Raw genomic sequence first — 24,652 nt, 5'->3', positions numbered from 1 at the left:
GCTTGCTACTCAGAGGGAATTCATCCATTTAACATAAAATTACTCAGGAATTCCCCAGATGGAGAACATAAACATCTCCTATGATGTCAAGGGAGTAGTTTCTACAGATGGTAAGTTCAAGAAATAGCAGCCAGTTGACCAGTGCCCAAACTCAGGTGGGCGGTCACCGAGGGATCTGAATGCTGTGTAAGCCCTTCATCCAGTACATGTTTTCTTGCTAAGATATTCCCACTGTTCACTCCTGTCTATCCCTTTATTCACTTGAATAATCACTAGCAGCAGCAGAAGCCTCAGTATCCACATCATCCCCTCTGTGCTCATATCACGGGTAAGAGGGATGCTGTTCCTTCCTTATGAATTCATCGCCTTCTTGTTAAATGATGCAAACAGCGTATCATGCATAGAATTTCTGAGCAAAGGCTGGGAGCTTTTCAGTGAGTCCTGGTTTCACCTTAGTGGCAAGTGTTACCTGCCTCACTTCCCTTCAAGCTGCCAACCAAGACAGGGCTGGCTTCCTGAAAATGGACCTCAGGGATGCTCATGCCATATGGCAGCACTGCGACTGTCACGCTATGCCCCAGGGTATTTCCCCCACAGCTTACGCAAATTGTAAATTATTATCCATAAAATAATGGGAAAGAGAGACAAGGGCAGGAAAAGGATCTGCTGTAAAGCCTCCATTAGCAAATGAGATTGGCTCTCCTATTCATGTGAGAAGTTCAAGGAGGCAATCTTGTTAAACAGCCATTTTGCATAGAGAAATAATATGCCATAATGGACTTTTTCAAATAACTTTGATGTTTTCCAGAACAGTTTATTAATACCATGCTTTGGAGGAATAAAGGGTGAGGTCTCACTAGAGGATAAAATCATCAGTGGTTGAGCAGTTGGTCATGGCTCAGCAGATTCCCCACTGTCTGGAACACGCTTCCATCCTCGGCTAGAAGTGCCTCTTGGCACAATTTCCTGCCACTGCACCCCCATTTTATCTGGGCATTGTTTACACCAGGGAAACACAGTCCTGGTTTTCAATTGTCTGTAAATGACAGCCCAAGCAATAGCAATGAACTACCATGTGACCTCTCCCTCTTTTCCATCCCTTCCCTCAATACCCCTGACCTTAGGACTGGAAACAAGGAGGAGCGTGGGTAGGAGGGGCAGGAGGGGCAGGAGGGTGATGGGGCTGTGCCCCAGGTTTGCAAGGGGCAAGTTAATAATTTATCTATTTGAAGTAAGTTTCACAAGCAAGACCCATCATTTGGCTTCTTGGCTGGATGTGTACCTGCCTGTACACACCTGTGTGCTAAACTCACCCAACCACTGCTTATCAAACTCCTTCATGGAATTTGCCCAATACTGCCTGCTTCTAACTGTACCACTCAGCCTTCTGTCCCACTCTCCTGGGTCGGTTACATGAAATAAAATGTCCCTCAAGTGCTTTCAGTTTCTTCATGTTTTGGGTACATTCTCAAAAGTGATTACTTTTCATTATATTAATTAATGATACCATATTTTTACAAGTGCATTCTGCAGAGCACTAGTTTTGTAGGTTGTTAAAGGGGTCCCTTGCCAAACAAATTTGGGAAACCCTGGAAAAATAAAGTTAAACAGTTTTCTTTACCATGGAAATTTAACGTACTATAGAGCTTTTAGTAGATTTATTTGTTTTGTGAAACTTCCGGAGAGTTATATTGTTTGTTGTATTTCTCAAACTTACTCAACTTTTGCAAGGAACCCCTTTTGTCAGACATGCTTTGTGCACTGCAATGCACCAGTAGGAGTCACAGAGGGAGAAGGACTGATTTTTTTTCAGCCTCGAATAGCTTGTGTGGTCTAAGGTGGCTTGAGAACCAATAAATACACAGCATCGGAGTGGGATGGCAAAAGCTCTACCTTCTAGAGATTCTCTCTCTTACTGGCTTTGATGATGCCAGCGGTCATATTGGAGAGGCTGGTGTAGCAAGACACTGAGAGCAACTTCCCCCAACAGCCAGCAAGGAACCTCAAGCTCACAGCCCTTTAGAGACTGAATCCTGCCAACAGCCACATGGGGGATCCTTCCCCAGTTGATGCTTCAGATGAAGCTGCAGTCCCTGGACCCTCAACTGCTACCTGGGAGAGATAGGAAGCAGAAGACCAGCTGGATCATGCCTCCATTCCTGACCTACAGAAACTGTGAGGTAATAAGAATTTTAAGCCACTAAAAGTTGGGGGTAATTTATTAGGCAGCAATAGGTAACTAATACAGATTATGGTCCCGAGTCTAGACTAATATGAACCAATGTCTTAGTGGGATTAGTTTTAAAACTTATAATTGAGAATGTAAGTCCTAGGCAGAGTTTTGAAGCAGAAAACAAGATTACTTTTCTTAGGATAAGAAAGTATATCCCAGTCATGAAGAAAAGAATGTACAAGGACTCATAGGCCCATCAATGCAGAGAATACCTCCTGAGAAATATTATTGTTTATTCTATACATGGCACTATGGGGAGTAGAAGAATGAATAATTTCTCTTGTCCTCAAGATACTTTGTCTCTAGAAGAGAAACGAATAAATAATTGAGCATCTATTTTCAAAAGCAGAAGTAAAATAAAGATACAAAATGCTATAGAAGCTATACTTCCACATGTGCATATGGGAGAGATTAGTTCCAACAGAATGGAAGGAGAGAACTAAGGAAGTTTACTTGGAGGAAATACCAATTGAATTGGCCTTGAGGAATAGGAAATAAAATAGTAGTATTTTAACAGATGGAAGGGATGAACAAAAGCATTCCTGGAGGAAAGGAAAGTGTAAGAAAACGTTCAGATATAAGGAAATATGGGATGAATTCAGGGTGTCTTCAGTAAGTATGTGTGGGACATTAAACAGGGTGCCTCTCAGAAAGAACTAAAACTGAAACTGAATATTCAAGTGATTTTTTATGAACTGGGTGGATTTTTATTTCAACAAATTACATCAAGGGCATGACAATTTGGCTACCAGAATGAAAACGCAGTCTCAGTTTCTATCCTTTTGATTTCATCTCTAAGTCTGACACAGAGAACAAACATCTCCCTTCAGATAAGCCTCACCACCCCTTTCTAAATGACCTCAGGAGGTCCATGAGTTGAAGCCTATGACTTGAGATAAGAGGAGATTGAAGCCATCCAAGCCAAAGACCATGAAACCCATCATCACCTCCAGACAAGATTCCACATTGTCTCTAGGAAACTTCTCCTAACGTTTGACAACTTTCACAGACAGACTACGCTTCTTGATTTTGTGTTCCCTGATGGTTAATTACCCACTTTCGAATTGTGAAGATACTTAACTCCTCTCTGAAAAGTTCTGAGTTTCTTTGACCTTTCTTCATAGGTCCTTTTTCTAAGTCATTAATAATTGTCATGTTCTCCTCTGGACCTAGTCCAAATTCTCTATGTCTCTTTAGTAGTAAAGACCCCATCTTGGCAGAACCCATTAATAAAGGGCCTTACGTATGACAGATGGGGTTAAAGAATGACTTGGCTTTCACATTTCATATTCCATGCACATGACATCACGTGATGTTTACTTCCTAATGTCAGGACCATGTCACGGGCCCACATTTGTTCTGCCCATCATGACTTCCAGAGCTAAGAGAAGTTTTGGCTGTATGAACAGATCACTACACTTTTCTGTGGGGTCATAGGATTTAGGAGTTATTACCCTTCACACGAGCTATATTGTAACGAATATCCAATGTGATTAGAATTTTAATATTAGAACACTGAAACTAAAGCAGCCTTCTATTGGTAAAGTAGCACAAACTCACCTAAGAACCTTCACAGGCATCTTTGAGGGTCTCACAAACATCCTACTGTGGATGTTGAATGGCTCCTAATTCTATTATTGTTTTGCTATCGAGCAAACTAAGGTTTAGAATATGGTAATTTATTTACATAAGTAGATCCTAAGTGATGAACTCCTAAAAATCGAATTGAAATCAAACAAACCCTCATGAGACCTGCCTCTTCAAGCAAACACTCTGCCTCGTGTCTCCCCTAACTTGTCAAAGCATATACGCCCTAAATCAATGATAAGAACATGCAACTTCCTTAAGTTGTATTGTAGTAGCTAAAATTCAGATGCGATAATTCAATGATTAGGGTGTGGCTGAGAGGATTGGTCAGGTGTTTTGGGGCCCATGCAGCCCAGCTGGTGGGTCCCTGACCACCGTCAGTAAGACCACGATGCTGCTCAGCTAGGACCCTAAAAGAAGGTGCCGGGCAGAACTGGTATTTTTCCCCTGACAAGACAAAGCCACCACCTTCCTCTTAGGTGGTGGAATCCTGTCCCTTTAATACCTGATGACGCCCATCACACTTGGAATTGAGTGAACAGATCTATAAGCCGACTCTCCCTTGAAGTAAGGGACCTCCCTTTCTCCCCAGATGGGCAAGTGTCTGGCAATAAAAGGCAGTACATCTGTCCATCCATCTGTCTGCCTACCTACTCCTGGGTCTGTAGTCTTGGTTGAAAGGTCCTACTTCACCAGAAGAACCTGTTTTTATCTCCATCTTTAAAAATGAAAAATTGTTTTTAACCAAGCTAAAAAACCAAGATTGTACAACTGCTTAATAGCTGAGGAAGGCCTAGAGTATGTGGGTCTTAATGCCAGTGTTCTTTCTATTAAACCACACAGTTGATAGTGAAAATTAACTGGGAACTTTAGTGCTTAGGAATCCCATTCCTATATGATTATACTGTTTGCCATCATAAAATTATGGATGTCATTGAGTGGTAGAAATCAGGAATTGCACAGAACCAGTCAGCAAATTATATTCTAAGTATTCCCCTTGGAATCAATTAAAGAACATCTTTAACAGATTAGTTCTTTTGTTTCATCATTAGAAAGGAATACATAAACAGAATATTTAAGCAAAGAAATATTTTTCATTCACATTAATTACAGCAAATTGGCTAGAGAATCTGTAATAAATTGCAAAGTTTGACACCTTATGAACTTATTAAAGTGAAAGCTTTCCTCATACCCTTTAAATTATTCATTTTCATGGCTTAAAATTATAATTTAATAGTTTTATTGGCATGCGATAATTTTTAAATTACAAGAATATAGTCATGTTACTAGTACTTCATATACAACTGAAAATTACCTTTGGCATTTTAGTAGCAATATAAAATAATGAACAAATGAGCAAATCTGATTGGTTACATAGTTTTCCAGCTTTTTTGCAAAACAGATAAAAATTCTTCAATAAATCACTAATTTATACCTGAAAAGTATAATATAGGAAAACCAACTATTTTATTACCTCCATTTGATTTTGTGAAAATTTCACTTGGTACTGATTTTTTTTTTCTTTTCCTCATTTTTTTTTTTTTTTTCCACTTGAGTCAAACTCTTGGTTTCCTCTGTGACAAAAGGAGAAAACAAAGATGCATTCTGCTTTTCTGTCTAAATCCCCCGTTCACCTTCTCCCCTAGAGAGAATTTTCTGTAGTGGGTCTCTACTTCTTACCTCATTTCAGCACTCACCCCTCTCCAATCAGGCTTCTATTCCCATCTTCCTCTGAAATTCCTCTTTTAAAAGTCACCAGTGGTCATTTCCTTTTCCCTTTTTTTACTTGACTTCTTAGGACCTTTCAAAAACACTTGAACATTTCCTTCTTGGTAAAACACCGCTCTTGGTTTCCTTAACATCATGCTCTTCCCCTCCTTTGATATTTGCTAGTCTCCTCCACTAGCTCTTCTTCCTCTGTTCAATATCCAAGTTATAATCCCAGCCTCCTTCGCTTCTGTATCTTTGCTTCTTCCCCAGGTAATCTTATCAAGTCCCATTGCTATAGCTGTCATCTATATGATAATGAATCCCAAATCTATTACTTCTGTCCTGACCTCCTCTGGTTATTTGACGTCTACATGTAAATGACTCACAGGCTTTCAACTTCCTGTTCGAAACAGAATTCTTGATTTCTTACCACAAACATCTTCCCAGTCTGCCTCTTGCCAGCAAAATATTCCAGCATCTACCAGTCGCCCAAGCCAAGAACCTAGGTGTCATCCTTGACTTCTTTTATTCCCCTACTCCCTATTTTCAATCCATCACAAGATCTATTAACTCTGCTTCCAGAACATGTGCCAGACCCATCTATTTCTGTTTACCTCCCACTCCCACACTGCCTCTAAACTACTAACACCTCTTGCCTGAAACGCTGCTGGCACCTCTTTAGTGGTGTTCCAGATGCTGGTCTTGCCCCCTTCAATGTATTTCCTACACAGCAGCCAGAGTAACCTGGTAAATCATACTGTCTCACCCCCTTTTGAAAATTCTTCACTGCATTCCCTCACAGTAAAAATAAAACCCCAAATCCATACCTTGGCTCTAAAGTCCACCTGATTTGGCCCCTGTCTACCTTTCTGAACCCATCTTGAACCCCCTTCCTTGACTCTGTGCAACCACAATCCATCACTCCATCAGCCTGAGTACATGAGGAAAAATGGAGTGGAGGAAAGCCTTCAGGTATTTTAAGCTAATAAGTGTTGAGATTGTTTATTTCTATAGCATAACCTAGCCTGTTTTAGCTAGTACAGGGAATCATTTATACATTTGTTTGTAAAATACATATATCTTGGGTGTAGTATATATCAGACATTATTAGTGGAACAATTAATGTAACTGGGATAGACAGTTATATTCATTGCTCTCAAGGGGTTTACAGTCTAATGAGGAGGCATAAAATAACAAACAGATAAATGTATAAAATAAACCCATGATACCTTGGGATGATGTCATAAACAGAGGCAGATGACAGCCCCAAGGTGAGGAAGATGGCCACAAAATGTATCCAAGACAACTATGAAGTTCAAGTTTTTTGAAATAAAGATGATAAATGGAATTAATGAACAAAGTTTAGCAATTAAAAAGACTGAGAACTCTCAGATTTAAAGGGAAATATCAGAACCCATACTAAAAGATATACAGAATGCAGTGTAGGGCAAATGATAGAAAAAGTATCACACACTTAAAACACAATGTAGAATATTTTAATAGTCAAATTAGAGAGAACATTTACGTTTTTTAGTGGCAAGAAATGATCAGACAACTAGAGCAATGAATCATAAACAGATACACTACACTATGTGTACGTATACACAGATACATACACTATGGAAACCTAGTGTATGATAGTAGAGAAATTACAAATCATTGGGAAATATCAATATTTACATATATTGTGCTGAGGAAATTAGTTTGCCATATGTACAGAAATCAGATTATATCCCTATCTCACACCATACACCGCAATAAATTTCAGATGGTCTCAAGTTTCAAACATGAAAGGAAAAACACACCTCTATTAGAAAACAATGTAAGGGGTATTTTGTGACATTGTTTTGAAGAATGATTTATTTAATAACATGCAAAGCTATAAATCATAAAGGGAAATAGATGGAATTTATTGCATAAATATGAAAGATTTCTATTCAACAAAGGTGATAGATAAGGCATAGTCTGAGAGAAGATGTTCCCATTTTACATTACTTCTAAAGGACTAGCATATAGGTTGTACATGCAACTCTGCAAGTCTAAACAAAAAGAATTGAACCAAATAGAAGTGGAAAGTCAAATGGCTTATGAGATCGGCTTACGCCAGCATGGTCAGGTTTTGGTGAGGGCCCTCTTCTCGGCCTGCACACGGCCGCCCTCTGTCCTCCTGCTCACGTGTCTTTCATTGGTGTGGACAAGAAGTGGGTGAGAGCTCTGGCTTCTCTTCCTCTTCTTAGAAGGACACTAATCTTATCAGATTGAGGTTCAACATTTATGTCCTCATTTAACCTTAATTAATTCTGGAAAGGCCCTCTACAATCATTTTAGAGATTAGGGCTTCAACACATGAATTTTGGGGGAATGCAATTCAGTTTATATCGACTCCCAATCTTTTTAAAGTTTTGTTTGTTTTAGTTTTAAAGTAACATTCACAGATCATAGCTTAATATTTTATTTTATTTTATTTTATTTTAGGCTGTGCCTTGGAGCTTGCGAGATGTTTGTTCCCTGTCCAGGGATCGAACCTGGGCCCCCGGCAGTGGAAGCATGGAGTCCTAACCACTGGACTGCCAGGGAATTCCTTAGCTTAATTTTTTAAATCCTCTATTTTCTGTTGAAAATAAGAGTTAGACTCTTGAATCTACACTATTGACAAAAACCCTAAAACATTTCTTATCCAGTTTCCTTCTCAATCGATACCATCCTATAGAGATGAAACTCTATGTTAAAGACCACTGGAATGGTGATTCCAACCACATGCTTCCTGGGTGGCCAATGTCAGCATTCAATCTACTAACATATCCAATCAAACTTGCCTGATTTGAATTACGGATATAAATAGTGAAATCATCAATCCATTTTTTTAGTATCTCACCATATTCCAAGCACTTGCATCATATGCATCTTTTGTTTGATCATTTCAACAATCTTGAGAAGTAGACAGAAAGATCTAGTTCTAATTTTATACAAGAGTAAGAGGTTAAGTGACTTGGCAACAAAAAGCAACAAGCAAAGAACAGATCCAACAATAAAACCCATTTTTTAAAACAATTGGTTAGTGGTTTCTCTTTTCTGTTTTTCCTGTGCAATGTTTCAACAGTTAAATAATTGTTTAAAGATCATTCATTCTATAAGAAGGTATTGAGGAGGGTACTATGAGAGAATAAAAAGATGAATAAGACATGTTTTCTCTCCTCTAGGAACTCATGTTAGCTTGCACCATATTTCCTGCAATCCAAACCAAAGCTTTGCTGCATGAAGGCAGCCATGTCTTTCCATTCCACTTTAAATCAACTTTCTCTGTGAGCATCCCATAAATTTGAATTATGGTTTAATGTTCATTTATTATTAGGATTATGATTAAAGTGCAATTAATTTCTGATGTCTACACTGATTCACTAAAGCAAAAATTTTGAGGGTACATTTTACTTTTATTACTTCTCTAATAACCAACTTCTGGTTAATCAAACAAAAACTGCAATAAATCCATGTGAATCACTGTTGATAACGCTGGATTGACTTTTTCTTTACAATATTTTGAGTCAAGGCATGGTTTTGATATTTATACCTTTACCAACATTTTAATGTTTATAATACCACCTGAATTAATAAAATATATTGAAAAATACTTAAGATAGAACTCATAACAAATCAGAAATCAACCTTTTCGTAGCTAAACAATGCTTTATCTTTCTGATTCCTAATGACTAGCATTTTCTTTTCTCTTCTTTAAATTATTTTCAAAACATTTACTGAAACATGCCTTAAAGATTTTTTTCTTTCAGGGAAACATAAAAATCCATTCATGTCCACTAATACAAGCTTATTTTCAGTATAAGACTTTACCTTTTCGGGGGCAGACTGTTGAATCATTGGTACTTCTCTTCATGAAATCTCCTAAATTGCAGATGATTTAGCATCATTATATCTTTAATGATAGAAATCACATATAAATTGGGTTTAAAATTTCCAAGAATAGTTTTGAGGATTGCAGTACATTTGGTCTTTAGGGAGTCTGAAAATACCAAATTGACCAGGTCAGATTTGATGGTCTTGGATCACTGTATTTCATTACAGCCTATACACAGAAACTTATGCATCTTCAAACAGCCTTGCTCCAATGTGGGGAACTGCTTTAAGCCATTCATAATCAATAAGGCAGCTGGTTATGCTTGAATTAAGTAAAATAATCAACAAGGATTGCAATAAACCCTGTCCAAGTAGAGTTTGGAAACCTTCAACATAGAGTTCTTAAAAGCAGACCATAGCTTCTAATGAATTACTTGCTCCATGACTGCTGCTGCTTGAATCAATTCCATCGTCAACTTCACCAACATGTCTCTCCACTGCATTGATAAATAAAAAGTTCTGAATGGCTTCCATGATTTTCCCAACTTGGGCAAAACCCATCTGGTCATGCCCAGCCAGTCCTACTATCTACAAATGTTCTGACTTCCACATATGGACCACACAGCACAGGCAAGGCAATCAAAATCTGTTAGACGTGGGACGATCCGTCTGGTATTTTCAGCCATCTTAATAATTAATTGGGTAGCATCTGAATCAATAATTCCATGATCCAAGTTGGTCAGCAATGCGGCCAGGCTTTCCTGATAATTGGTCTAGTTGTTTTGATTTCCAGTACCTAGTCAACAGAAATTGTGAAGTTTTGACTATGTTCTCAAAAACATTCATGCAATGCAGCTTTATGGAAATAATTCATATGAGCATTACTGTGCCAGCGATAAGGGTGTAGAAGCATTAACTCAACAATTAAGTGATTTGCTATTCATATGTATTACTAATGTATTAACTATGTCATTCCCATTATATAGTTGTTCTATCTATCTGTCTATCTGGAGAGGTATATAAAGATCTTGAACACAAGGGTAAACATTTTGATAGAGTTTGGGGAAATTTTTCTATATCCATGTTTTATAAATAAGAAAAGTTTTCATGAGAAAGATGCTATATTTATTCAGATATAAGTATATATATATATATATAATATATTACGCAGATATAAATAAATATTCTCCAGTCCCACGCCTTCTCTCCACTGCCTTTTGCAGCTAAAAGACCAAGACCTAGGAGAATTAAATATTAAAATTTATATTAACATATATACACATAGATAACTAGATACAATTATTTTGAAATTCCTCAACAATTAAGAGTTAAAAAGGAATTTCGGATGTAAAAACCTCTAAAATAGAAGGATCAGCAAGAAAATAGAGTGCAAAATTATTATTATTTAATTACAAAATACTTTGTTAATGCTCTTTTATTCCATGAGAGTTTTTCATCTGACAAAAGGCTTAGCCACCTCTTCAAGCAGAAGATCACTTCAGTACCTGAAGATAAATATCTACCAGTAGCCTTTAAATAATGCTTGCCATGTTTGTCATATATGAAGCAGACTTATACATAAATTAAGTCTTCCTAAACTGTAGCTATGAATCAGAGTCCCATGAAATGTGCTATTGCTAACACACTCTGGTGGGATGTTGCTATGTGTTCAGTTGTTTTAATGATAAATTTCCTTTAGAAAATAGAACGATCTGTTGACAGACAAAAGCAGGAACTAACAATGGACTATTTAGACTTGCAAATGATGGAACATTTAATTATTCCAAAATAGCATTCCCCGGTTAGGGGATGGTCATTAAATCCATCATCCTTCAGTGTATGTGCATGAAACATTTATCATGTCTTCCTCAAACAGGAGTCAATCATCTAAATATAGATTTTTGGACCATCCATTTCAGCATGACATTTCATCGAAAGCCTGGAATTCTATTTATTTTGTGTAACAGAGATAAAGTGTTTGTAAACGATGTGATAAGACCATAAAGAGAAAGTAAAGTGAAATACAGCTTCATACAGAGATAAATACAAACTCCACTAAAGACACTACACTATAGAAAGTGAAAAATGAGAGACACTATGTCAACAACACAATTCCAGGTAAGAGTCAGTGTTCTCCAGATATAGTTTTTTTAAATGTGTGGCCAGTTTTAGTACTGTAAATTGGTGTGCAAATTAATTTGCATTTAGACTCCAGACAGAGACAGCAAGATCAAGACGAAAAAAACAAAATATACTTGAATTCTTTATGTCAATGGTCAAATACTGAAAAAATATTTATCTACCATGTGAAAGATAAATGTCTTGGAAAACAAAATTTTATGAAATTCAGAAATTAATTTTTTTTCTGCAGGGTCTCATTGTTCAGCAGATATATACTGTAGGTAGATATGCATTATTTTAAGTCTGATTGGAGACAAGTTATGTTTGGGACCTGGACAAACATTTCATGGGAAGATAAGTACAAATAAAATTAAATAATTCTCCTAGAGGTGGCCCCCTCTTCTCATGGAATGGTAGGGAGTGAGAGGAATTTGGAAGAATTTATAAGCAAGTTTCCCATAAGGGACCTTGAAGGGAAGGGTCTCATTTGGTCCAACATTACTAACTGCCCCTCCTGGGCTGGGCTTCTCTCTATCACCATTGTACAGCCTAGGAGACCAAGGCCCAGAGAAATTCAGTGATGGCACAAGGCTACATGCTGATGTCAAAGTCAGGCCTGTGTTCATGCTTCCCAACACTTACTAAAATGTTATTTTAATTCACTATTCTGCCAATGGAAAATGTGTATGTCTGTGCATGAGTGCATACGTACCACCAAAAGGCTATCTATGAAATTTTAATCACACTATGAAATTGGGAACTAAGGGTCTAATAACCTACCCTATTTAATTGGACCGACTTTAGAAAAAATTTCAACTAGTTTTCTTAAAGAGCTTTGGACATGCTATGAAAGGTACGGAAAGTCTTCATCTCTGCTTTAAATACTTGTGAAAGGCATATGTACAGAGGAGAGAGTGTTTGAGAGACCCTTATTTAAAATATGCTCAAAAACTGTGATCACTTAGTACAGCTAACAGTGTGTACACTCCCTTGTCCTCAGACCTGGACTTTTAAAACCAGAAAGACTTAGCTGTTTTACCTGATTCCCCTCCCACCCAGCCCTCCTGTCTCCAAAACTTGTTGTCTCTTACACATTTGAGGTCAGCTGAATCAATGACGGTGGATGACAAGAAAAGAGGGAATTATCACTGACTATATTTACCTTTTTCCCTATTGTATCTACAACATAGAAATAGGCAGTCCCAGGCCTATGAAATTTTCTTTAGGATTTAACTACCTGACTTGTGATCTTGTTAATGGCCAGTAAACTCTCCCATTTCTCATTGACCCTCTTCCTCCTGGCAGAAGAGACCTAGTTCATTGTTTCTGAGAAAAAAAAAAAAATTGGTAAGTAGCTCTATTACTGTCCTGGTAGAGATAGAGAAATCAAAAATGCATCTTTCCTTACAAAGGAACTTGAAATTAATATAGATAGATGGTATGAACTCTTAAAATCTTGGCAGTTTAGCTGACTGGTTCCTAAATAAAGGCAGGGTTCTCTGAAGTGACATAAGCAGAGCTCACCCATTTTCTCATAAATGGGTTGGCAAAGTAGAGGAGACAGTAGAAGATTTAAACGTAGGAAGTCCGAGAGAATGTTTTAGGAAGCCATAACTGACTTTATAACGTGTCGTATTTATGAAGCAGCTACAGAGGTAAATAAACATCAGTTGTGTACGATATTGCCAAGTCTACACAAGCAAACTCCCATCATTTTGATCGGTGTTTTGCATACGTATGCACTGTAAGATCAAGCTTGATATGTGTGATTTCTTACGATCATCAGTGTAAGAATCTGCCTTTTGCTGGCATGCGACACTGTGAAAGATGTTACATTTAGACTCTGCCTGACATCAAATGTGGGCAACATCTACGCCTAACTTCCGGCACCTGTCTCAGCTTCTTCTCTCTGCTCAGTTAAAATATCTTATAACAATGTCCTCATGTGTACCATCTTCTCATACGTAGAGTTTTGCAGTGTGGTACCTTGGAAGGTTTTATAGGAAAAATCCCTTGCATGGTGAAAGCAGTTTATAGCAAACCTACACATCTACAGAAACATTTGTAAGAAAAAAGAAAAAGCACCTCCAGGCGTTTCACAGAACTAAGTGTGGAAATATCCCTAACATGGACAAAATCTGGTCCCAGCAAAACATGATTCTTTCTGTGAAAAAAATCCTGTCACATCCAGCTCCTTGTATGATGTTGCTTCTTTCCTTCCCCACCAACACCCCAATCTCCTCCCCTTCAATTGACTCAACTTTCAATATTCTACCATTTCTCTGCTAAATGTTCAGAATCTATTTTTTTGCTTCTCCTAATTCCTACTCCAATCCAAATTCCACACCCACTTCCCTCTCCTCACAGCCCTCTCTCATCTCATTTAAAGGCAGAAAGTCACAGTAGAGGCCAAACAGGTGAGGGGGCAGCTTCTACCTGGACGAGCTTCAGGTTTTCTCATCTCTAAGCCTCCCCACCACCTCGGCCATTTGCTTACGTTCATTCAGCAGTGTGTCTCCCAGGAGGGGTGGTGATGCACAGAGGACAAAAAAGCACACACGGTGTGCCAGCGCCTCACAGTACCAACAGGAAATGGCAACTTGAAAATAAATTAGGCGAAGGAATTCGGGAAACTGAGTGACAAACTGTCGTGACAGTGATTTGCCCCTCCCAGCATCAACACACACAGGAAGGTCAGAGTAAAAACAAGTCCTCAGAAGCTGAAGTGGACAGATTGATCACAGCCAGTCACAGGGGAGGGACATGAAGGATGCGAAGCGCTGTGGAAGCCAGTTGAGAGACTGGGGCGGCTAACCCTGAGAATGTTCCAGAATCAGAGAGGTATTGTAAGAGTCCTGAGGTCAGTTAGGGTTTTGTGAATTGAAACTTACAGGACTAAACTGGAGGACTATATTCTATTCAGGTCTGCAGAAAGAAGAGGATGGAGAGGGTCAGTGCCTCAGGACGGCTCTCATCCTCATTACCTGCTTTGGCTTCACAGGGATGGAAGGCAGAAAGAATTCAAGCTGACAAAGCTGTGTGTTTCCCTTCCTCCCAGGACAGTTCTTTGTTCCTCCAAACTTAAGGATATTACTATTTTTCCTCTTCTTAAAATCAAGGAAATTAACTCTAGGTAAAAATGAAACTATACATACAATACATATATATGTGAACATATACTCTTAAAATCGAATATATATATGTGCAATATATAATATATAAATATACTATATCTATATCTACATAAATATAGATATATATATTAGACTTGAAGAATTTGGGGAATTCATAAAAGAAAATGAGATGATTCAAAAGTGAGGACTGTCCAGAAAAAAACAAGATAGATGGTCAAGCAATCTGATCCAGAGAAAGTTCAGGCATTGCCATTAACACAGAAAGCTAGGGCACTGGCATTGTTCATATCAGGTGCTCTTGAAAACTGAAGGGTCTGAGAAAGAATAAGGGAAAATAGCTGATACGTCATAAAGATATCATAGAATCAGAGAGAAATACAACCAAGAAAAAAAAGCTGCCCTTTAAAAAAAATTGACATATGGAAAATGCACAAGTATTTACATGGTTTTATTCATTTTTTTCTTAAAAACCATTTTTTTTCAGAGCCCTAAGGAAATATTTTTAGACTACACTACATGGAAGACATATATTTTTCAGATAATCACACATGGTAAATTAGCTTTGTGTATGTATCTTCCAGGCACTGGGGTAAACATTTAGCCACCAATGTCAATAATAAGTTTGTTTCATTCAGCATAATAGTCTTCAAAACATAGGCCTGTGTTTACAGATTAAGATTAAATCTAGGAGGGAACTGTGTAATTGTTAAACCATAATGACCTCTCTCTTTTCTGAAAACGAAATAAATCTAACAGGCATTCCTTTTAACTAAGCCCTTGAGAGAGCCGTTACATTAGTGTTTTCAGAGATTGTTACACTGGAGCAAGAATTAGCTATTTGTTTCTGGGTTACTTTGCTTTAATATTTTAATGACACTATACATTTTGGAGTAATTAACATAATAAAAAATTCCAACCAGTTTTCTTAAATATTCTAGGACATTCAACGAATAGTTTCAGAAAATCTTCAGACTCATGTTTCAAAACATGTCCAATTTGCATCAGAATAACTCGTGATTGTCAACAGTATCACCTTCCATCCAGAATCACTTCAGGCTAAGACAGAGTAAACGGAACTAGATTTACCCTTTTGCCTGAAACAACCAAAAAAAACAAAAACAAAACCCCAAAATAAACAAAACATGTGAAGCAACAGTTTTCAAGAAGTTGGACATTAGACAACAAAGGACCATGATCCCTGAGGGATGGTAGAATAATGAGGTAAGCTCTACAATTGCCCCAGCTATTGCCTCAGCTACTTACAAGCCACTGTGTAGGGAAGGGGAACCCAGGTAGAGTCTGGTGGTCTTACTCACTTGTGGAGAAGGAGCTGAGAGTTAAGGGAACCAACGCAGGTAGAATTCACAGGATACCATACTGTTAGGAGATATCTGCAGACAGACAGAGACAGAGAGAGAGAGAGAGAGAGAGAGAGAGGAGAGCGAACTCTGAGGGTGTGCAGAGGGTCTCCTCTGGTTTTTACCTGAGTATGGACCAGATTGTGCATGTGAGGAGACTACCTGAAGCCAGGGAGAAAAAGTATTTGAAGTGATTAGAAGATATGCAATGGAATTATAAAAAAATATGCAGTTGATTAAAAACATAACCTAAAAAGAGGGAAAGAAGGAACAAAGAGTAGGTAGGACAAATAGAAAACAAATGGAAAAATAGTAGATTTATATTTATCCACATATATAACTATATTAAATAGAAATGGTTTAAATATCCTGCTTAAAAGGCAGAGGCCCTTAAATTACAAAAAAGCAAGACCCAACTAAATGTTATCTACAAGAAACACATTTTAAATATAAAGGCACAGATAGTTTAAAAGTAAAAGAATCGCAAAAATATACTATGCAAAAACTAATTTTTTAAAAGTTAGAGTGGCTATACTAATATTAGACAAAGTAGATCTCAAGGCAAAGAATATTAATAGGGATAGAAAAAGGTCATAATGATAAAGTGGTCAGTTAATCAAGAGGACATAATAATTTTAAACATTTATGCATGTAATGAAAGAGCTTTATAATTCATGAAGCAAAAACTGACAGATACAGGGAGAAATAGATAAATCTACATCTATAATCAGAGATTTTTATACTCTTCTGTTAATAATTGGTAGAACAAGCAGACAGGAAATCAGTTAGGATATAGAAGATCTGAACAACACTACAACCAACTGATCTAACTGACATCTATAGGAAACTTCAGCCAACGACTTAGAATAAACCATCTTTTCAAGTACCCATGGTATTTTACCAAGATATACCATATTCTGTCATTAGAAAGTCTCAGTACGCAATTTAAAAGGATCCAAGTAATATAACGTATGCTCTCTGACCACCATTTAAAGAAATTAGAAAACAGTAACAGAAAGATGCTTGGAAAATAGATAATTGGAAACTAAATATAGCTATTAAATTGGATCTGTTGTTAAAAACCTTCCCATAAAGAAAACGCTAGGCTCAGATGGTTTCATTTGTGAATTCTACCAAATATTTAAGGAAGAAATAATACCAAGCCTACACAAAGTCTTTCAGGAAAGGAGAGGATACTTCCTAACCTGTTGTATGAGGCCAGCATTACACTAACATCAAAAGCAAACAAAGACGTTACAAAAAAAAAGAAGGTCAGGATAGCACAATATCCTTAAAAACATACATGCAAAATTCTAAGTAGAATTTAACCAAATCAAACTCCAAAATATATAAAAGTCATGATATATTATGACCAAATGGGGTTTATCTCAGGAATGCTGATTTAACATTTAAAAAAATCAGTATGATTCATCATATTAATCTAAGAAAGACAAAACAAATAATCATCTCAATGGACACAGAAAAAGCACTTGACAAAAATCCAGCGTCCATCCTTGATTAGAAAATATTAAAAAAATAAAAAACTCTCAGCAAACTAGGAGCAAATTAAAAGGGGACTTCCTCAACCCAATTAAGGGCATTTTACCTGTAGTTAACATTTTCTTCCAAAAATATTTTAAAAATTAATGAGAGATTACTGTGAGCAATGGTGCCCAGGAAAGGGTCTTCAAGAAAGAAGGGCTAAGGATAGTTGCCTGATGTGGATTTGTCCCTACTAAATTTTTTAGTTTCTAGCATTGTGACTTATGAAATACTTTATCTGGTGCATTTGGCAATTTCTGCCTTCAGGCTGCACCACCCTTCACTTGGCTGGCTGATTGCTGTCTCTTCAGTCTAACTGTGCACGGATCTGGCCTTGGAGAGAACACAGACACAAGACTCCTTGGGATTCCTTCAATAACTTGTTTCCTAAATTATCAGTCGGAATGCAGTCTAATTTTTATTGTCATGCATGGTTTGGGATACTGTCACGCTGAACCCCATAAACCCTTAGCATCTGAATCATTGCAGGAATTGGTTTGACTATTTTCAGACACAATCTCACTGGAATCTGGAATGTGGGTTCCTGAATCATCATTCCTAAATTTCTGAGCTAATCTGAGCTTTGTGATGATAATAGTTGTAATTCTGGATTTAATGTAGTCCCTTTCATCTTCAAAGTGCTTGGCAAACGTTAACTAACTAGCTCTCCGGTCCTCAAGAAAATACCACCGCACCGTGTTTTAAATGAGATGTAAAGAAGGAAAAAACTTGAAGTTTATAGTTCGTTAGCTTGAAGCAAAAGTATGGGAGTTAAACCTAGAACCTGTTCCAGTTATGTGGGTTTGGGGACTTACCTCCACCAGAGGCCTTCAGCAAAAGCACGAATTCTAGTTCTTTTCTTTTGCAAGGATGTGTATTATAAATGTTGTTACTTTAAAGGGCTAGGATTTCTTTTTATGCACTGATAGTCCCTCTACCTAAAGAATTAACCTACAGATCTTGAGTCACACATAGGTAGTATTAACTTCATATTTTAAAGACGCTTCTCCTGGTGCTTATGCCAAAGCAAAAGTACAAACGCATAGCCATAATTATGTCAGTACAGGAAGCACATAAAAATAATGGTGTCTCCAAATGTCTAGCTGCAGGCGTTTCTTGTCCCTTTGGACCCAGACCATTTTCACAGTAAGAAAAGGAGGCTCTCTGGATGCCTGATCAAACTCTGCCAAAAGCCCCTTTATTTGTTAAGCCTAAATTTCATATTCCCCTGCCTTCAAATTAACTCACCCTAATAATCTGGAATGTCTTTCACTTTTGCTGCTTCCTTTACGAATTTAACCTGGCCATCACAGGTGAAAAGCTAATATTGCTGCAGCGCCCGTGCAAAATTTCACAAATAATACTGCTTAATTATCAACAAAGTATATTTGCCAACTGGTTCAGTCATGACTGTAAGTTATAACTGGGAAGGAAATCAGACAACCTCTCTGCTTACTTTCCTAAATGTGGCAACAACTGTGCCCCACGTTATTGAGAATAAAGCATGTGGAACAGAGGCTTTCACCGATTGCTGCGAACAGCAGCAAGCATTTGTCTGAATCTGGCTCTGGATGTACTCGGTGGCTTCCTTCCCCACCAGCAGTAAATTTTGGTGCTTGCGACAAATAACCTTGAATGGCATCGTTGCAGTAAAGGCAGCCCATTTTGTGCTGCGTAGTCAGACCCAGGTCTGTCTTAAAATAGGCCACCTTCACTAGAAGCATTTATCTCACTATTTCAAAGTGCTTGGTAAATATTAGTGCACTTTCTCAATGGTTTTCGAAAGCATTATAACAATGGTTAAGAACAAAGTTGTTAGATGGGAAATCTAACTCAGGAAGTCTCCTACTGAAGTCAGAACAATTAGCAGCCAATCAGATGTGTGGCGGTGCTTGTTCATTTACATGTTTGACAAATATTTATCAAGAATTTGTTATACTATTAGACAGTATAGACATAAACCCTGGCCTCCCAGAGTATACAGCCTAGTGAGGATATGAGATAGCTAAGTAGACAAGCAATTATGAACAATGCAAAAGCCCCATTAGAAAAAAGAACACTTTGGTGACACTTAAGAGAGTTATCTATTTCTTGTTTGGTGCATCAGGGAAAGCATAGGGCAGTAACTGACTTCTACACTGAAATCTGAAAAGCAGGTATGGGTCAGTTAGATGGGGGAACATAGGTAAGAGTGTTACCAGCCATGGCAATGGTGTGCACGAAAGCCTGGAAGCAAGCAAGGATGTGGAGTGACTGGGGAGGACAAGATTTTCACTCTCACAGGATAGGGTAGGAAGAGGGGAAGCAGATGTGGCTGTGGACATATTGGAACCAGGTTTTGCTAGTTTTGTAAACCATGTTAAGGACTTTGGACTTTTTTCTTGAGAGTACTGGGGAAAATGTTGAAGGATTTAAGCCATGACATATCATAATTGGTTTCATATTTTAAAAAATATCACTTGTGGAGCAGAGTGGGAAAATGATTGATGGCAGAGGCTGCTGTAGTAATTCAGACACAGAATGATGGTGGCCTAGATTAGGAAAGCAGCATTGGGGATGGAGAAGAGGGGATGGATTTATAGAAGGTACAAGATTTAAGACTTCTAGGTCATTGAATATGGCAGGTAGGGGAGGCTGAGGAGTCAAAGCTGGCTCCCAGTTTCTGGCTACGTTTGCTGTTGGTACCATTTGTTGATACCATGAGCACAAGGAAGAAGAGATGGGAGTGGGGCATGAGGATGAGGGATAGAAATTTCGTTTAGTACCATGGTCTAAACTCTATTGGAGATGACCGGTAGACAGCTGGTTATCATATCGGTCTGAACTCTAGGAGAGAGAGAGATAGACTGGGGCTACAGGTTTGAGAATCATTGCCACATGGTAGATGTATCAGGGGACTTGCCCAGGGAGAGTATGTAGAGGGAGAAGAGAGGAAGCCTTGGGTAAAATCCCCGAACACCATCATCCAAGGGATAAAGAGGAATCTTGAAGGAAGATCAAGAAGCAACCAGAGAAGTAAGAAGAACACCAAGAGAGAAAAATATCACAGAAGCCAAGGCAACTGTGTTTCAAGAAAAAGGAAGATAAAGTGAGTAAATAAGGAACTGAAATCTATGAATTGGATTGAGGAACGAGGTTGTTGGTGTCTTTGGTGAGGACATCCCATTTCGGTGGAATGGCTATGATAGAAATAATATTTCTGTGAGCTAAAGAGTGAATATGAAGCGAGAAAATATAGACCATCTCTGTAGACCGCATTTGAGAAATTGGGAAGAGGAGTAGAGGAATAGGGCAACTGCTGAAAGGTGAGGACGGCACATAGATGGTAATGTTGCAATGTGAGAGCATATGTAACTGCTTAGAGAAAGGAGCTAGGACAAAGTGAGAAGAAAGGTACAGGATGGCGAACACATAGCTTATGGAGCCGCAAGGCTAGTAGCCCCGGCACTCTTAACTGAGGTCCTTCCCGACCTCAGATTAAACACATTAAAATGCACCAGTCGCTCACGTTAAGTACATTTTTCACAAAGAAAAAAAGTAAAAGGATGTTTATAATTTTGCTTTCAAAATGAGTTGGCTCTAGATAACTCAATTTATAATTCAGTCTCTTGATCAACACTTAATGTGCATAGTCGGGATTTTGGAAAATGGAGGACCTCCAACTCACAAATTGTTTTCAAATGGAGTGAAATGTTCATGAATATTAAGTTCACAATGCTGACATCATGTTACATTTTATATACATTCTGTTATTTATTACATTTGATTTTCATTATTTATATTTTGAATTCAAACTTTTTTTCTGGACACAAACATGTCTGTAGGTACTAGAATCGTTCACGAGTCCCAGGCAGTTTATGTCTATTGCTTAAGGGCCGAAATGGTCTAAAGAACAAGGTTCTTGAGGAGGTGGGAGGTGTCAGGGTAAAGGGCAGAGGGGAAGGGACTATTCTTCAAAAGGAAACTCATTCTTCTGTACAAGAGAAAAGGACAAAAGAACAGGTGAAGAAGTAAGTGGATAAAATTCCCAACTAATGGTATCTACTTACTCTAGGAAGTAGACATTGAAATGCTGTCACCTCTTTGTGTGCCTCTGTCTGTGTGTGTGTGTGTGTGTGTGTGTGTGTGTGTGTGTGTGTGTGTGTACATGTGTTCTTGAAAAGGCATGATAATCCTTCTGGAAACTTTCTTAGAAGCCAACACCTTGAAAATGTTCTCCACTGATGGTGTTTGGAAACTGTTGTCTCTTTCCCATCCCCTGACATCTAGGGACATCACACCCTGTGGAGTTGGGTATGAACAGATGCACAGAAGTACTGCACCTCTCTGTTCAAACTAAGAAATTGCTTACTTGCCCCATTTTTCCTCCTCAAAGCAACCTCTCTTCCCCTCTCCCCTCATGTTAGGGTGCCAGAGGCTGATCAGGGCATTCTTATCCGCCTTTGTGACAACTGCACTCCACTCCCCTTTAAAGTCTTCTTTAAAAGAAAGAGGAGAACATATTTTAATATGAATTGTAATACATCCTATTTTCTCCTTTCCTTTTTTTTGATAAATACTACATATTTCCTATAGAATAATCAGATAATGCAGACAAAATTTTAAAAAATACCATCTTTAATACATCAACCGTGCTAATATGTCACTGTTTCTTAAAAAAATTCATGATAGGAACTATTTTATAATCTGCTTTTTTATTTCAAGTAAAGTATTGTGAAGGTCAATAAACATATTTTACAACAAAATGTTTTATAGCTATAGTGTGTTCCATTGTTTAACCATTTTCCTATTGCTGGATATTTGCTTCCAAAATGTCAATATTGTAAAGAACACTGTGATGATTATCCTTGTATTTAAATGTGTGTATGCATTATTCTTTTTTTAGGTTTTTTAATTTTTTATTCTTTTTACTTTATTATTTTTGGCTGCATTGGGTCTTTGTCACTGCACGTGGGCTTTCTCTAGTTGTGGCGAGCAGGGGCTACTCAGGGGCTACTCTTTGTTGTGGTGCGCAGGCTTCTCATTGTGGTGGCTTCTCTTGTTGAGGAGCACAGGCTCTAGGCGCGCGGGCTTCAGTAGTTGCGGCACGTGGGCTCAGTAGTTGCTGCACGTGGGCCCTAGAGCAGGCAAGCTTCAGTAGTTGTGGCATGCGGGCTCAGTAGTTGTGGCTCGTGGGCTCTAGAGCGCAGGCTCAGTAGTTGTGGTGCACGGGCTTAGTTGCTCCGCGGCATGTGGGATCTTCCCGGTCCAGGGCTCGAACCTGTGTCGCCTGCATTGGCAGGCGGATTCTTAACCACTGCGCCACCAGGGAAGTCCCGTGTATGTATTATTGATTCTACTTACTGAGGATGAACTTTTAGTAGTGGAGTTGCTAGTTATGAGTTTGTACTTTTCAAGGCTGTGGATTCATTTCGAGGTCACTTTAACATAATCCCTTTACTCCTCTGAAATACCTAAGGTCTTGCCATCTATTTTCATCACCTTCTATATAGAGAAGTTGGAGGTGACTCAATGATCTTGGGGACCAGCTTGGAAAAAAACAAAATGTCAAAAATCCAACCTTCTCAAAAGTCTCTGCCTCTTTAAAAATTTGAATCACTTCTTTTCTCAAAGATATCACCACAAAATGGTGTTAGACTCCAAAACTGCAAGCGTTGATGCCAGACAATCCATTTCAGTAATGGGATGCCCGGTGCTGTTTTCAGCATTTGTATGAATTGAAGGTCATGGGTAGTGAGAGCGAGGTCTTTTCTCCTGAAGCATCGGTGCAATCTTACTCACTTTGGAAATGCTGCAGTGCCTGTGGGAAACCTGAGAGCATCAGCGGGACACTATTATTAAAATCTCCTAATTATTTGAAGAGCCATTTGGGATAATAGAGTAGGTTTACTTTTCTTTCATTAATGTCCCTGGGCAGGCTATAGAGAAGTAAGAAAGTCACAACATCATTGCTTTTGGCCAAAGGCCATTGCAGTGCTTCCAGATGGAGGGATAAAACAGGTAGAGTGTTCTTCAGAAAAGGTTATACGCTTGTAGACAGAACAGAATTAGCGTACAATTCTTAGTGTACTAACACACAGTACTTTGGTATTGGTTTTCTGAAGAGAATGTCAGATCAATATACTACCATGTCAAATGAACTGTGGTGTCTAAAATAACCGTAGATCTGGCTTTAGAAGGAACTAGTGGGCAAAAAAGAGACGAGAAGGTACATGAAAGTCTGTGATGGAGAAAAAGTAACTTACATCTTACGGAACAGGTCTAGATGAAGTGCCGGATAAATTACACGGATACACTTCTGAAATTATCCAAAATACATGTGACAGAAGTCTAGAGTAATAAGAAACAAGTGTCTGTCATAATTCAGTATAAGAAATACCATTTGAGTTAAGCTCCTTATATTGTGTAAATTTGCCTAAGCCACATAAATTAGTACACCTTTATTTCTTATTGGTTTTTTTTATATAGCGAAATTAAAATAGAGCAGTATTCAGGGGAGAGTATCTTGAAGGTCACAACAATGTGAAGAAGATGGCTGTGGAGCGTGTCAGCTGAATAACCCAAGGAAACTGGAGGAATAGGACTGGATTTCTTCCACGGAGCTGGCCTGGCAAATTCCCATGAAATTAGGTCACTAGGCAAACATTCCAGGGCTGGCAGCATACTTATGATTCTCAATCTCCCTTCTATGTTGTTAATAAAAAAAAAAAAGAGTCTTCAGCATTTAGAAATTCTGCTAAGGCAATATCTGAAATAACAGAATGGCTTGAGGGGACACCAGATGAATGCTAAATACGAGGAAAATATAGAGTTTAGAGAGAGTCCTGAGACTTGAGAGAGAAACTTAGCTACTGAGGCTAAAGGGTGAAGTCAGAAGCTAATCAATCAACCAATTAACAAGTATTTACTGAGAATGTACAAGACACCTGATACCATAGCAACTAGAGCTGCTGAGAAGTGCAGGACCTGCACTGGATGCTGCCTCTAGTTCATTTGGAGATTCAGGAACTGCCCACCCAGGGCTACTACATAGAAAACATCCACCTGGCACACTCGGCTGCACTTTCAGAGGATGACATAAATATAGATGAAGTAATGCGTTGGTCAGTGGCCAGTGT

This window comes from Eschrichtius robustus, chromosome 1 (assembly GCF_028021215.1).
Source record: "Eschrichtius robustus isolate mEscRob2 chromosome 1, mEscRob2.pri, whole genome shotgun sequence".
In the NCBI taxonomy this organism is placed as follows: Eukaryota; Metazoa; Chordata; class Mammalia; order Artiodactyla; family Eschrichtiidae; genus Eschrichtius; species Eschrichtius robustus.
Note: the sequence above shows the minus strand (reverse complement) of the source record.